At 50.0% G+C, this 12301-nt stretch overlaps 1 protein-coding gene across 2 annotated transcripts in view; it reads left to right on the top strand.

The window, feature by feature from the left end:
- The first annotated feature begins 4179 nt into the window (after nucleotides 1-4179).
- The window catches only part of SLC6A17 (solute carrier family 6 member 17), a 52833-nt gene continuing 44711 nt past the window's right edge, over nucleotides 4180-12301 (top strand). Inside the window, exon 1 of one of the 2 annotated variants that reach the window (XM_012468094.3) lies at nucleotides 4180-4255. The gene's annotated coding sequence lies outside the window, so the exon portion shown is untranslated. Of the gene's footprint in view, nucleotides 4256-5919; nucleotides 5963-12301 lie in introns of those variants that run through there. The other variant, XM_012468095.2, reaches the window with a different exon arrangement.

The following is a 12301-nucleotide window of genomic DNA, read 5'->3' as shown; positions in this document are numbered from 1 at the left end:
GTGCAGCTCTGCAAGCTTGAAAAGGGTGCGATTATGTTTGTAACCCTGAAAGATCACTCTTGCTGCTGCTATGTGGAGAGAAGGGAGTAAGAGTTGGTGTCAGGAGGGGACTGTGAGAGTCCAGGTGAGTAATTATTATAGTTTGGAGTAGGCAGTAGGGGTGGGGGATGGTGGCAGCAGAATTAAAGAGAAACAGCCAGATTCCAGAGGTATGTAGCAGGTAAGATCTCCAGGATTCACTGGTAGATTTTATGAAGGGGGAGGTCTCAAGGGTGATGATTGGGGTTTTGGCTGGCTCAACTATTCACAGAGCCAGGGAGCACAGGAGGAGGAGCAAGAAGCCAAATGCTGAGTGTTCTGCACGGTAGATCTTTGAATGTTGAGCTCATTTCTTGAACATGTGTAGCTCTGTGGAGCCAAGTGGAAAGGAGAGTATGTGGAGCATAGAAGACTGTCCGGAACGGAGACAGGCATGCAGAAGTCATCGGTGTAGGAGATGGTCTAGGAAGGGTAGAGTGAGAAGAGGGCAGGGCTGGGAGACATCCAAAACTTAAAGATCACCAAGGGAAACTGAGGGCTGGGCAGAAGGCGAGGAAGAAAACCTGGAGTGCGGAGTTCCAGAAGGGGAGGGAGGAGAGTGTCAGAAGGATGGGGAGGGCAACCAAGGTAGCACCACAGGGAGGTCAGTGAGGTGAGGGCTGGAGACGTCCTGTGGATTTAGTGACACAGAAGGCACTGGTGACCTTAGTGAGACCCTTCTTGGCAGCGTGATGGGACAGAAGTGTGTTAAGGAGTGTGTTGGGGTGAGAAAATGGAGGCAGAGAATGCAAAAGAAATGAGGGATGAGAGCCTACTGACATTTTTTTTTTTTGAGACGGAGCCTGGTGACATTTTAAAGGGCGATATTTGCACATGCTCACCAGCTGCTAACAAGGATCCAGGAGAAAGGGAAAGTGGATGAGACAGACAGTAGAGACTGGATTAACTAATGGGTGGCTGAGGCTCTCAAGAAGGTGTGGGACCCAGAAGACAGCTGTGGGCTGGTCCAGAGAGGGAGAGACCCTCCCTATTGCATCCAGGGAAGGGGGAGAAGGAGGCGTGTGCAGATGGAAATGGTTTAATTCTCAGTGGAAAACCAAGGGGGCTTCCAAATGAAGTAAGGCAGTTCTGAGACAGCAGGAAGAATGCGGTGGGGGAAAGTTGGATGAATGTCTGGGGAGAGTTCTGGCTGGAGTGGCCTTGATCAGAGTAGTATGTTGACCGGAGAATCACAGGGAAGTCCTTAGGAAGTGTGAGGAGCCCACCTGAAGTTGGTGGCCATGAAGGCAGATGGAGATTGGTCTCTAGTGTGATTTTGTCTAGAGAACTTGGCACATAGAAACCAGGTACTGAGTTCATTCAAGGTTGGGGGTTCACTGGTTGGATGTGATAAAAGGCAGCGAGGCAGGGGCATCTTCTGGTTGTCGCCTTGATATCCCATGGACATGTCATTCTCAATATGTCCCAAAATCTGCTCCTCTTTCTAAATTCCCCATCTTGGTTAATAACCATATAATCATCTAATAATGTCTCTAATAACAGTTATTTATTAAGAACATGATATCAGATATGAAAACAGATATTTTTTTTTAGAGAGGAACACTTGCTATGTTGCCCAGGCTGGTCTCAAATTCCTGGGCTCAAGCAATTCTCCCAGCTTGGCCTCCCAAAGTGCTGGGATTACATGTGTGAGCCACCGTGCCTGGCCAATACCAGATATTTTAGAAGAATCATCTCACGATCATCCAACAACCTTATGGGGTAAGTATTATTCATTTTACAGACATGGCTCTATGAGGTTTTGTAACCAGCTCAAGGTCTCTAGTAAATGGCAGTCAGGATGAAAACTTAGGTCTGTGAGGCTCCAAAGTCCTTCCCCTTTCCCATGACCACACCACCTGTAAGTTCTGTTGCCTTAACACAGCCTGTCTCTGACATGTTCCTTCCTCCCACCTCCCACACCATGTCAGTTGTCATATTCTATTTGCTCATCTCTGTCCTGTCTCTTGCTACTTCCTACCATGCCACTCCACCCCATCTGCTTCCCTGGTTGATTCCACCAGAATGTAAACCCCACAAAGGCAGAGATTATTATCAGTCTCGTTTTCTGCTGTCTCTTCGAGGCCCGGAACAGCTTAAAGTAACCATTAGGCTCATTAAATAGTTGTTGAATAAATTTGTCTATCGGGAGATAATTCTCTGTGGGGGTCTTGTGTTTCCACCAGTCTTGTGGGCAGAGGCACTGATGGCTTTTTTGTTCCCACTATCTTTCGGAGGATGGTTGCATAGCAAACTCTCCCTCTGGCAGAGGGCAGTTCTGTTTGCTGTCCCGTAGTCTAGGGCCAATGTTGGGCAAGTTTGCTTGCAGTGCATTATAAGATTGGGGCTTCCTGACCATCCTGGTCAACATGGTGAAACCCCGTCTCTACTAAAAATACAAAAAATTAGCTGGGCATGGTGGCGCGTGCGTGTAATCCCAGCTACTCAGGAGGCTGAGGCAGGAGAATTGCCTGAACCCAGGAGGCAGAGGTTGCGATGAGCCGAGATCACGCCATTGCACTCCAGCCTGGGTAACAAGAGCGAAACTCTGTCTCAAAAAAAAAAAAAAAAAAAAAAGATTGGGGCTTCCTAAGCTCGGAGTTCCTCAGTGTGTGTGGTCCAGTCTCATGTCCCTTCCATGGGACTTCAGAGTTAAGGAAAGGTGATCTGAATGTGAAGCTCTTGCAGCCTGCTGTGCCATGAGTAATTAAAGTCCTTGTGTCTGGCCCAGAGTTTCCTATCTTCTGCTGGCATCCATGAAACTGCGGCAGGTTAACTTAGATAGCAAGTGTAAAATCTCAGACCCTTCAGAATTCTTGACAATGGCCCTTACCATCTTCCACTTCCTCCCAAACACCTGCCTCCAATGCCAAAGTTTCCCTTAGTGTTCACTAGAGGAGAGATAATTCATCCAGGCTCCTGTAACAGCCCCCCAAGGCCCTGGCAGGATGGCTCCTGCCTCCCTGTCTAACCTCACCTCTCATCACCCCCACCCCTGCTCCAGCTCAGGCAACCTTCCCCTGTGTAGGTTCCTTGCATCTATGCCCTTGTCATGCTGTCCACTCCACAGGGGTCATCCTTCTCCCCTTCTGACTGTCCATCCTTTAGGCCAGGATCCTCTAAGAGATCTACCCAGAGACCAGTCAGAATTTCTCTGTCACTGTACCCCCACTTTACTTATCCTTTTGCTTTATATTGTGAAGACCTGGGTCAACCCACGCTGCCTCTCCAGGAGGTTCCATTCCCTCACCTTGTGATCCTTTCAGCTTCTGTAGCCCCTGGCATACAGTAGGTGCTCAATAGATAAGCGATGTCCTGAAGAGTTGACCTGCACAGGGAACGGCCTTGCGGGATGGTAGGATGGAAGGACGGAGGCGTGGAAAAGACATCCCGAAGAAAGGGAACAGAAGCATGGAGGTGGAAATGTCTAGGGCAGGGGAAATAACCCCATGGAGTGAGATTGAGTTCATGAAGGAAGGCCGAAAGAGGTGAGTCTGAAAAGAAGAAAGCGAGGCCCAGGGCCCAGGAGGGCTTTAACCACTGGGGCCCCATTCCCCTCCGAGGGCAAAAGCCCTGGCAAGGGCTCCAGGGTCTGCGTCTCCTGACCAGGGGCCTCAAGAGACTAAGCCCCGTTGCAACTACCTCTCCCGCCTCCCTCCCCCCACCTACCGCCCACCCTCTCTGCCTACGTCGGCCATCAGAGCCTCGCTCGCGGCCCGAGAGCCTCGCATTGACGCGGGCCCGCGCGTGAGTCAAGCCTGCGTCACGGCGCCCCGCCGCCAGGGTGGCCTTTCGGAAAGCGAGGGAACAGTGCGCGCTGCGCTCCGCCCAGCTCCGTTCCGCTCCGCAGAGCCGGCACGACCAGGGCGCAGGGAGGGCGGCACTCGGCCACAGTCTTCGCAGCCCCGCGCGCTCCCTCCGCCTCGAGACCTGGGTCCCCGCGCCGCTCCCCTGAGCCCCGAGCGCGCGGCGGGCGGGAGCCGGGCTGGGACTGGCGGTGAGGCTGGGAGTGAGGAGCGAGTGGAGTCGCGTGCGCCGGCGCGCAGCTCCGGTCGCCCAGCCCCAGCTGGGGGCCTGTGGCCCGGGGGAGGAGCTGTGCGTCCGCGACCCGTCGGGGACCGCGGCTGCTCGGCGGGAGTGCACGGGCCGAGTCTGCGCGACTGCCCACGCGTGACAGGTGAGTCGCCGACCGCGCCCCGCCTGGCTTTACCGGGCCGGCCATTGCAACTTTCCCTGTTCCGGCCCCGCCCCAGCCAGGGAGGGCTGAGGACCAAGGTGCGAGGCGGCGCTCTCCCCGCATCCGCTCGACCCTGCGCGGGTCCCGGGCTCCTCTCGCTGCTCCAGCCGCCGTTGCCTGGCGACGGAGCCCCGGGGCCAGCTCTCCTTCGCGCATCGGGGTGCCCAGTGGCGCACGCACAGGTTGGACACCAGGCTTCAGCTTCTGGTGCTCAAGAGGGTCCAAGAACTCCGGAGGAAATTGGGCTGAGCTGCAGAGGCAAGCGCCTGCGGAGAACCGGGAGGGGGCCTGCCCAGCCCATCCGCGACTTGAAACTGCGCGCCCAGGGCGCAATTCCACTGGGAGCCTCCTGTGCAGCTGGAGACCCCAGCCTGAGCCGCTCGGCCTCAGGCCTGTGACCTTGACAGTAGCATTGGCAGCGAAGCAGAACGCTCAAGCCCGAGATGAATATTTAATTCCCAGTCCTGGGGTTGGTCCTCGCTGGATTCGGAGCCAGCAGAGAGCCCTTCCTCCCTTGTGGGAAGCGCATCTGGGGAACGGAATGGCTGAGATAGGGGACGTGCGTGGGGTGCCCATCTGGAGGGTGCGTCGTCCTGGCCGGGCGAGAGGCCTCTGCTACATTTATACCTGTGTGCGCCGTGCTCTGAAGCGATGCTGGATGCTCGCTTTACTACAGAGACGGCCGCTCCCCCAGGGGCGCGGCCGCCTCGGAAAGAAACGTGATGTTTCCTTTTAAAGGCCAGACAGCCCTGTCAGAAATCAAGTTCAGAAATCCCAAGGCCATTCACCTTACAGGGCCTAGGCCCTGTCAAGTTGGCTTTAAAAAATATTTTTTGATCCCATTCCTCTTTCCTTTTTTTTTTTTTTTTAAGAAATACTTTAACAGTCCTTTTGGATTTGGAGATTTCTAACCAGAGCTACCTTTGGGGCAATTCATCTGTGAACTTGCAGCAGATGGGGATGGGTTGGGGAGACAGGGAAGTGGTAATAAGAAGGAAGATTCTTTTTCCGGGCACTGTCCTTGTTAACTGGAACTTCAGGAACAAAGACAATCCTGTAATGGCTCCAAAAAAATTCAACCAAAACTTTAGTTAGCGCCTAACTGTGAAGGCCTTGCTGGCCACGCTGATTGATGTCTGGAGAACAAGGTCAGAGTGTGCTGAGGTTAACAGTGGGGGGTTCTTATATCTCGTTCTGTGCTTACATTATCCCATGGCTCTGTGAGGCAGACCCATCACCTGGGCAGGAAGAGCTTTGAGGTCACACCTGATTGTCCTTGGCCATGGCCCATCCACGGGGACCATCAGAAGCTTTAGCTCCGCTGCCGGATTTTTCTCTAATGGAACATCTGTGGCTAAGTAGGTGGTTGAGTTTCAGCGAATCCCTGCAGCTCAGCCTGGATGGTGACTCAGTGCAGGAGGCAAATCGTGCCCACCAGCTTTGATTGGAGTGAGTTTGTTTGGCCTGAGTCACTCACAGAGTCGTGTGTCAGCTGATTGTGAGTTGAATGGAGTTCTTTAGCAGGACTCGTGAGCAGGAATGGCCTGAGCCCAAGTGTTTCGGGCAGAGATGGGCAAGTTCTCTGAGGGAGCTAAGCACAACTTTGGCTGCTGAGCAAGTTTCCTGGAGCTCTGACTCCATGGGAAGGTGAGCAGGGCCAGGCTGGGCTGGGCAGGGAGATGGGGAGAGTTGAAGGGGAGGGAGTGGAAAGGCTCTGTGATTGTGGTCAGAACTGGGCCCAGTGTTCTGCCATGTGCCAGTGGGTGACCTTGGGCAAGTCACTTCACCTCGGGAGTCTCAATTTCCTCAGCTGTAAAACTGAGATGCCTATGATATTTTTTCTGCAGGCTTATTTTGAGCCAGGCGTTAGACACAGCAGGTGCTCATCAGATGTTAGTTCCCCATCCCTTCCCTTATGGGCCGTAACCAGAGGCAGTTCTTTCTCTCACTGCCCCTGCTCCACCATGAAAAGAGATGTGGAGACATGTGAAGGTTTGGTGCTTCCCACGTGATTAAGAAGGACCCATAACTCAGCTTCACATAGGCCTGTTTCCAACCCTCAAATCTCTCCATGAGACCCTAAATTGGGAAGCCTCATTAAGAGCAGGATTAGTGTTGGGGTAGGGTGGGGTTCAGCTATGCTGGGTCTGCTGGCTGCCCTTGGCCACCTGCAACAGCTCTGGGGTGACTCCAGGACAGACCTTGACTCCTTCGGGTTGCTTCTGACTGTGGCCTTGTCCCAAGCTGCAGCACATGCTGGGTGGACTTCAGGGGTCATTTCTCTTTGTTCAGATCTTGACATCCTCCTCCCCAGTCATTCTATCCATAATAGAATTGAAAGCTACAAGAGAACTGTTCAGGAGAACTGAGGCTGGCCTCTCCTGGAGAGGAAAAGGGAGGTGTGTGACTCCTGTTTTCCTGAAGGATCCTGAAGGCCCCTACTTTTCTCCTTCTGTAAAACGTCCAGATTTTGGTGCTGAGCTAAGATGTGTGTGCCTTAAGAGTGAAGAAGATAAGGGGATCCCCACTGCAGCAAGAAAGAAGCCATGCTGGCTCTGGGGACTCCAATCTGCTACTGGAAATGTGTGTGTGTGTGCGCGCGTGCGCTCACGTGCACATGTGTGTATGCATTGCCATTCATTTTGGAGCCAGTGTCCTCCCCATTGGATCTAGGAGCAAATTCCAAGGATGACAGAAACAGAGATGAGAAGATTCCAGAGAAGCAGTTTCCTTCTGCCTGTGCACCTTCCCTTCCCTTAGTCTCCTTTTCTGTCCAGGTTTGCTGCAGCAGGACAATTCATTATTAATCCCTTTAAAGCTGCTAAGATAAGCAGCAGAATAGTTTAAAGGGAATATGGGTTTAAGCTTTTTTGCTAGAACTAGCTCTGAGTTATCACTCGCTTCCAGGCTGAGCTTTAAGTCCTCACAGCCAAATATCTGGAGCACCAGGATGGGAAAACAAAACAAAAAACCTGTCACCTCAGCCCCTGACTGATGTTGCTGGCTGCAGAGGTCAGAAGCACAGTGCCGTAGGTAGATCTGATTGCTAGAGCACTATCCCAGACTCAAGTGGGACAGTGATCCGTGAGGAAATGCCTACTTTGCATGCTTTTAGGAGGGGTGAGTGCAGTTCCGGATTCCAGCAGCTCACACTGTACTTGGCACAAATTAATAATATCCAGTTGTTTATTGAGGCTTCTGTGCTGTGCTAAGTGCTTTATTCCCAGACCATCTCATTTAATCTTCACTACAATCCCAGAAGGCAGATATTCCTATCTGCACTTTATCTGCTATTTACACAGATTGTAAAATTTAAGGTTCAGAGAGGTTAACTAATTTGCTCACAGTCACACGGATAGTGAGTGGCAACCAAAGAATTGGAAGACTGTCAGTGCAAACTTCATGTTCCTAACCTCTATGTGATAGTTTTCTGCAGTACATTCTTAATAAATGCTGACAACCTAAGCATTTACCCAGACAAGATTGTCTAGACCTGCGGGTCCAGTTTTTTTAGGCCAGTGCCCTGGGAAAAGGGGAAATGGGCCTGCCCTAATTGCAAATTGGTGGGAAATGAACATAAGCAAATGTCCAAGGTTTGGGGAATCTGGTATTTGGCTCCAGGTGGGTTGAAATCCAGAAAAAGATCCCAGGCTCCATCTTGGTGCTTTTTTGTCCTTTCCCTGCCCTTCTCTTCCTGACCTCTACTGCCCTTGACCTCATTCCCTTAAAATTTGTCCAAGCCAGGGGTTTGTGTGTGGAGCAATGAGAGGAGTCAGAGCAGGGTGGATGTTGCCCTGAGAGTTTCTGCATATGCAGAATTAAGGACAGCCACTGGCTAATGGGAACTTGGTGGGTCAGGTTTCTCTGCTGAAGAGTGTATGCCAGCGATTTGCAGTAGTTTCTGGTGAGTCCCAGACCCCACAGCAAAACTGCTAACAGTTCAAGGTTATTTACAGCAGCTGCTGGCAGGGCTGCTTGGGGGAGATGGCGCATGCTTCTTCCTAGACTTCCTGATCTTGTCCCATGGAGAGCCCACTTTCTCCTCACTCCAGAGCTTTGCCACGTGTGTCCTTGGCCACTCTGGGAAACCTGGCACTGATTCCTCCAGCTTCTCTGTCTCTTCTCTTTCTCTGAAAAATTGCCAGCCCCAGAACAGGCCCATGCTGTCCTAGCCTGCCCATCATCTCCAGACCACCCGAGATCTCAGGAAGTTCCTGAAGGTGGATAACTGAATGTAAATATTAAGGCTCCTCACCCTCAGTGGATGACGAGGACTTCCCAGAAACCCTTGCTTCATAGGCAGCCATTTTGTGGAGATAAGTCCTTTGATAATTCTCTTTTTCTTCCTCCTCCTCCCCTGAGTGAATCTGAAAACATTGCTCATTTATGGGCAAATCCAGTTATTTTTTAAAAATATAGTTAGATATTTAATATGTACAGAAAATTCACATGTAAGAACAGAAGCTCAGATGCAGTATGAATTACTGTATACACTTATTCTCATATTCAGAACCAGATATGTTTTGGTAGAGACTAATTCTGGGTCAGGTGAGTCCTAGGCTGCCTGAGTCCCCATCTACAGAGCTGAGTCCATTCTATGGCCTCTTGTGGAGTGAGAGGGAGGCACATATAGAGCCCCAGCTCACAGGCCCTGGGGTCACCTCATTAGCTGCAGTTGTCCTACTGAGCTGCCACTCTCCCTTCCCAAGCCTACCTAGAAGTTTATTTGAAGATAACAAGTTGCCTGTCATTGTACTCCATCATTTCTAATTAATGATTTAATTAGAATTTCTGCTGGACTCTGCGTACCACTAATTTACCACCTGTTATTTGCTTGCAAATTGAATTCACTGGTCCACACCCCAAAATTCTACCAGCTACATTTTTCTTTAATTGTAAGACTCCTGGGTTTCTGAGGCTTTAAATCCCACACCAGCTCTAAATAGGGCAGAAGGAATGTTTGCTAAAGCTACCTTGCAAGAGGAATGAATAGTCACTTGATAGGGTGGTTCTGGAAGGTACTGCCAAGTGAGTATTCATTGAGGACTTGGGCCTCCCTTCCTTTGCCCAGATCTAAAGGAAGGAGAGCAGATGTTCTGTGCTGCGCAACCTGGGGCTGGCTCCCAGAATGACCTGGTGGGCGCTGTCCATGGTCCTGCCACACCACTGAGGCCATCTGCCTGCTAGTAATTTGGGACTCCTTTAGAACAGCTGGAAGAAAACTCCTTGACCAGTTCCCCAAATTGTTTTATATTGTGAATTTTGGAAGAGAACTTGGTTAAGTGAGCAAGTTCCTGACCTCTGGGAGAAATGATGGTAGATGGGCTCATTCCACTGTTGACTTCCTGAATGTATCATTTTGCACAGTGTATCATTTTGCAAGGCTGGATGGTACACTGCAAAACTTCCCAACCAGTGCCACAGATGGGTAGCATGTGGCCCAGAAATAATGATGCCCTCATCCTTTGGAGTAGCCTGTGATGGCCTAGCATGGTGGCGCTTCCTCCACTTACCCCGGTGTGCCATGCCAGTGTTATTTTCTGTGCCATGAAATGCAAAAGATTGGAACATACCAGTATGTCAGAAAATAAATACAGCTACAGTTTGGTGGATGACAGTCTGAATCCCTGCCCTTTCATTTTATGGTTGGGTAATCTTGTACATGATAGAGCCTTTTTTGTCTGAAAGATAAGAATTGTATTTTATCTCAAGTTTTTGGGAGGATAAATAACATATGTAAGCACAGTGGGTCACCTGTGGCTTGTCTCAATAGGATACTTTTCTGCCCAGCCCTCTACAAAGCTGCACTGAAGCCTGGTGAGGAAAGAGACACAAACCCTTCTCATTTTCAGGAAAGAGACATCATGTGGGGACTGTAATTAAGGGTTTCTGATCACTATTCCTTCAAGAGCTCTTCAGGAGTCTGTTTGGTAACTCAGGTAATTGGACACACTCGGTTCCCTCTGTCTCTTTCTGAGACAACAGAAAATAGTGACTTTAAGAAAATCCAGGTCAGATGATTTTGGCAGATGCTGTGAGGACTCATCTGTCCCCATAGTGGTCCCCCCCATGAATGAGGAAAGAAAGGAGGTTTTCACTAGTTGTTCCTGGACTTTTATTTGCACATCTGATTTTTAAATTTTTTCTTTTTCCAAATTGGTATACTCTCATGGGTCCTTTATCTGTCTGAGGCCTAGTGTGCCCTTCAGAAGCTCAGGGCCTCAGTTTCCCTTTCTTTCCAAAACTCAAGCCTCATCCAGTAGCCTGATCCACATCACCATCATTGCTTATCTACCCTCCCTGTTTCCTCACTTGTCCTACCAGCAGCTATTGATCCCTATACAAATAGTCGGGTCAGGCCAGGCGCGGTGGCTCACGCCTGTAATCCTAGCACTTTGGGAGGCCAAGGCGGGTGGGTCACTAGGTCAGGAGATCAAGACCATCCTGGCCAACATGGTGAAACCCCATCTCTACTAAAAATACAAAAATCAGCTGGGCGTGGTGGTGCACGCCTGTAGTCCCAGCTACTCAGGAAGCTGAAGCAGAAGAATCACTTGAACCCAGGGGGCGGAGGTTGCAGTGAACTCAGATTGCACCACTGCACTCCAGCCTGGGTGACAGAGCGAGACTACATGTCAAAAAATAAAATAAAATAAAATAAAAAAGTAAAAAATAAAATAAAATAAAAAACACTCAGGTCACATCACTCCTCTGCTTGAAAACCTCCAACAGCTTTCCATTAGCTTGAAAGAAAACCCTAACTCCTTTCCATGCTCCGTGAGTCCTGCCTGCTCGGGACTGTCGCTGTCTTACTAGCCCAACACCCTCCACTCTTCTGTTGTTCAGGGTGCTCTAGGCCTCTGGCTGTCTGTCTGTTCCTTGTACTCACCAGGCATGCAGGTTCTGCCTCAGTGCATTTGCACTTTCTGTTCCCTCTGCTCCGAACGCTTTCCCAGGACATCCACATGGCCCACTCCCTCACTCTGTTCAAGTCTTTATGTCGCCTTCTTAGAGCATGCTTCCTTAACCCCCAGCTCTGTTGTAGCATCCCTGCTCTGCTCTGCCCCCTCATACTCTATATTGTGTATGTTTATTTGAAATACTTATATGTACTATCAGATATGGTATACATCTATATATACACTATAAATTATATGTTTGTCTGATTTTTGTCCCTCTGCACTAGAATATAAATCTCATGGCTCAGGGACATTGTTTGCTCTGTTCTCTTTTGTACTAGAACAGGGCCTAGCACATAATGTTCAGCAAATATTTGTTGAAAGAAGTAAAGGAAAGGAAGGAAGGAAAGAGATTTAAAAAACAGCAAGAGGACTATTTTAAAATCCCATGTTTCAGGAGTACCTCTAGTTTATAGGAGTTGCTGGGCTCTATTTTCCTTCCAGGCCAAAAGGGAAGTATAAGTGGGAGAACTGAGCCCCAGCATCCCCCGCCAGCCCACTGTGTCCTTGAGCTCCACGTGCATGTCTGCGTGTCCCACCCAGCTCCAGGGCATTGTGGGATGTGGGTGAGTACACCTTGATTCCTGGTTAAGTCCATTTTTTCCCACGTGTTCTCACAGGAAGGTGGTAGCTGGCACTGGTTGATGGCACACCCCTGAGGGCCTGGCCTGAGTTGAGCACAACTCTTGTGTTACCTCATTTTATACTCGTGACAGCCCCACGAGGTGTAGCATCCTTTATCCCCATCTTTTCGGGTCCAGAAGGTAAAACCAAGAGGGGTTGCGTACTTTCCCAAAGACTAACGTCGCATAAATGGCAGAGCAGGACTTCACGTATCCCTGGCTCTAAAACCCATGATAGCATTGAGGTTGAGAGTCAGGCTCCAAGGTCAGTCTGTCAGTGCAGGTCCAGGGCTTTGGATGACTTGCCTTATTTCATCAGTTCCAAAATGTATACTTTTGCACATTGCCACATCTTAAAATCTGGACATGATATGCAATCAACAGCTGTTTCAGAATGACTGTGG

The sequence above is a fragment of the Aotus nancymaae genome, unplaced genomic scaffold, assembly GCF_030222135.1.
Source record: "Aotus nancymaae isolate 86718 unplaced genomic scaffold, 86718_ANA_hifiasm-v0.15.2.pri h1tg000007l, whole genome shotgun sequence".
In the NCBI taxonomy this organism is placed as follows: domain Eukaryota; kingdom Metazoa; phylum Chordata; class Mammalia; order Primates; family Aotidae; genus Aotus; species Aotus nancymaae.
The sequence above is the reverse complement of the archived record's forward strand: the minus strand, read 5'-3'. Positions and strand labels throughout refer to the sequence as shown.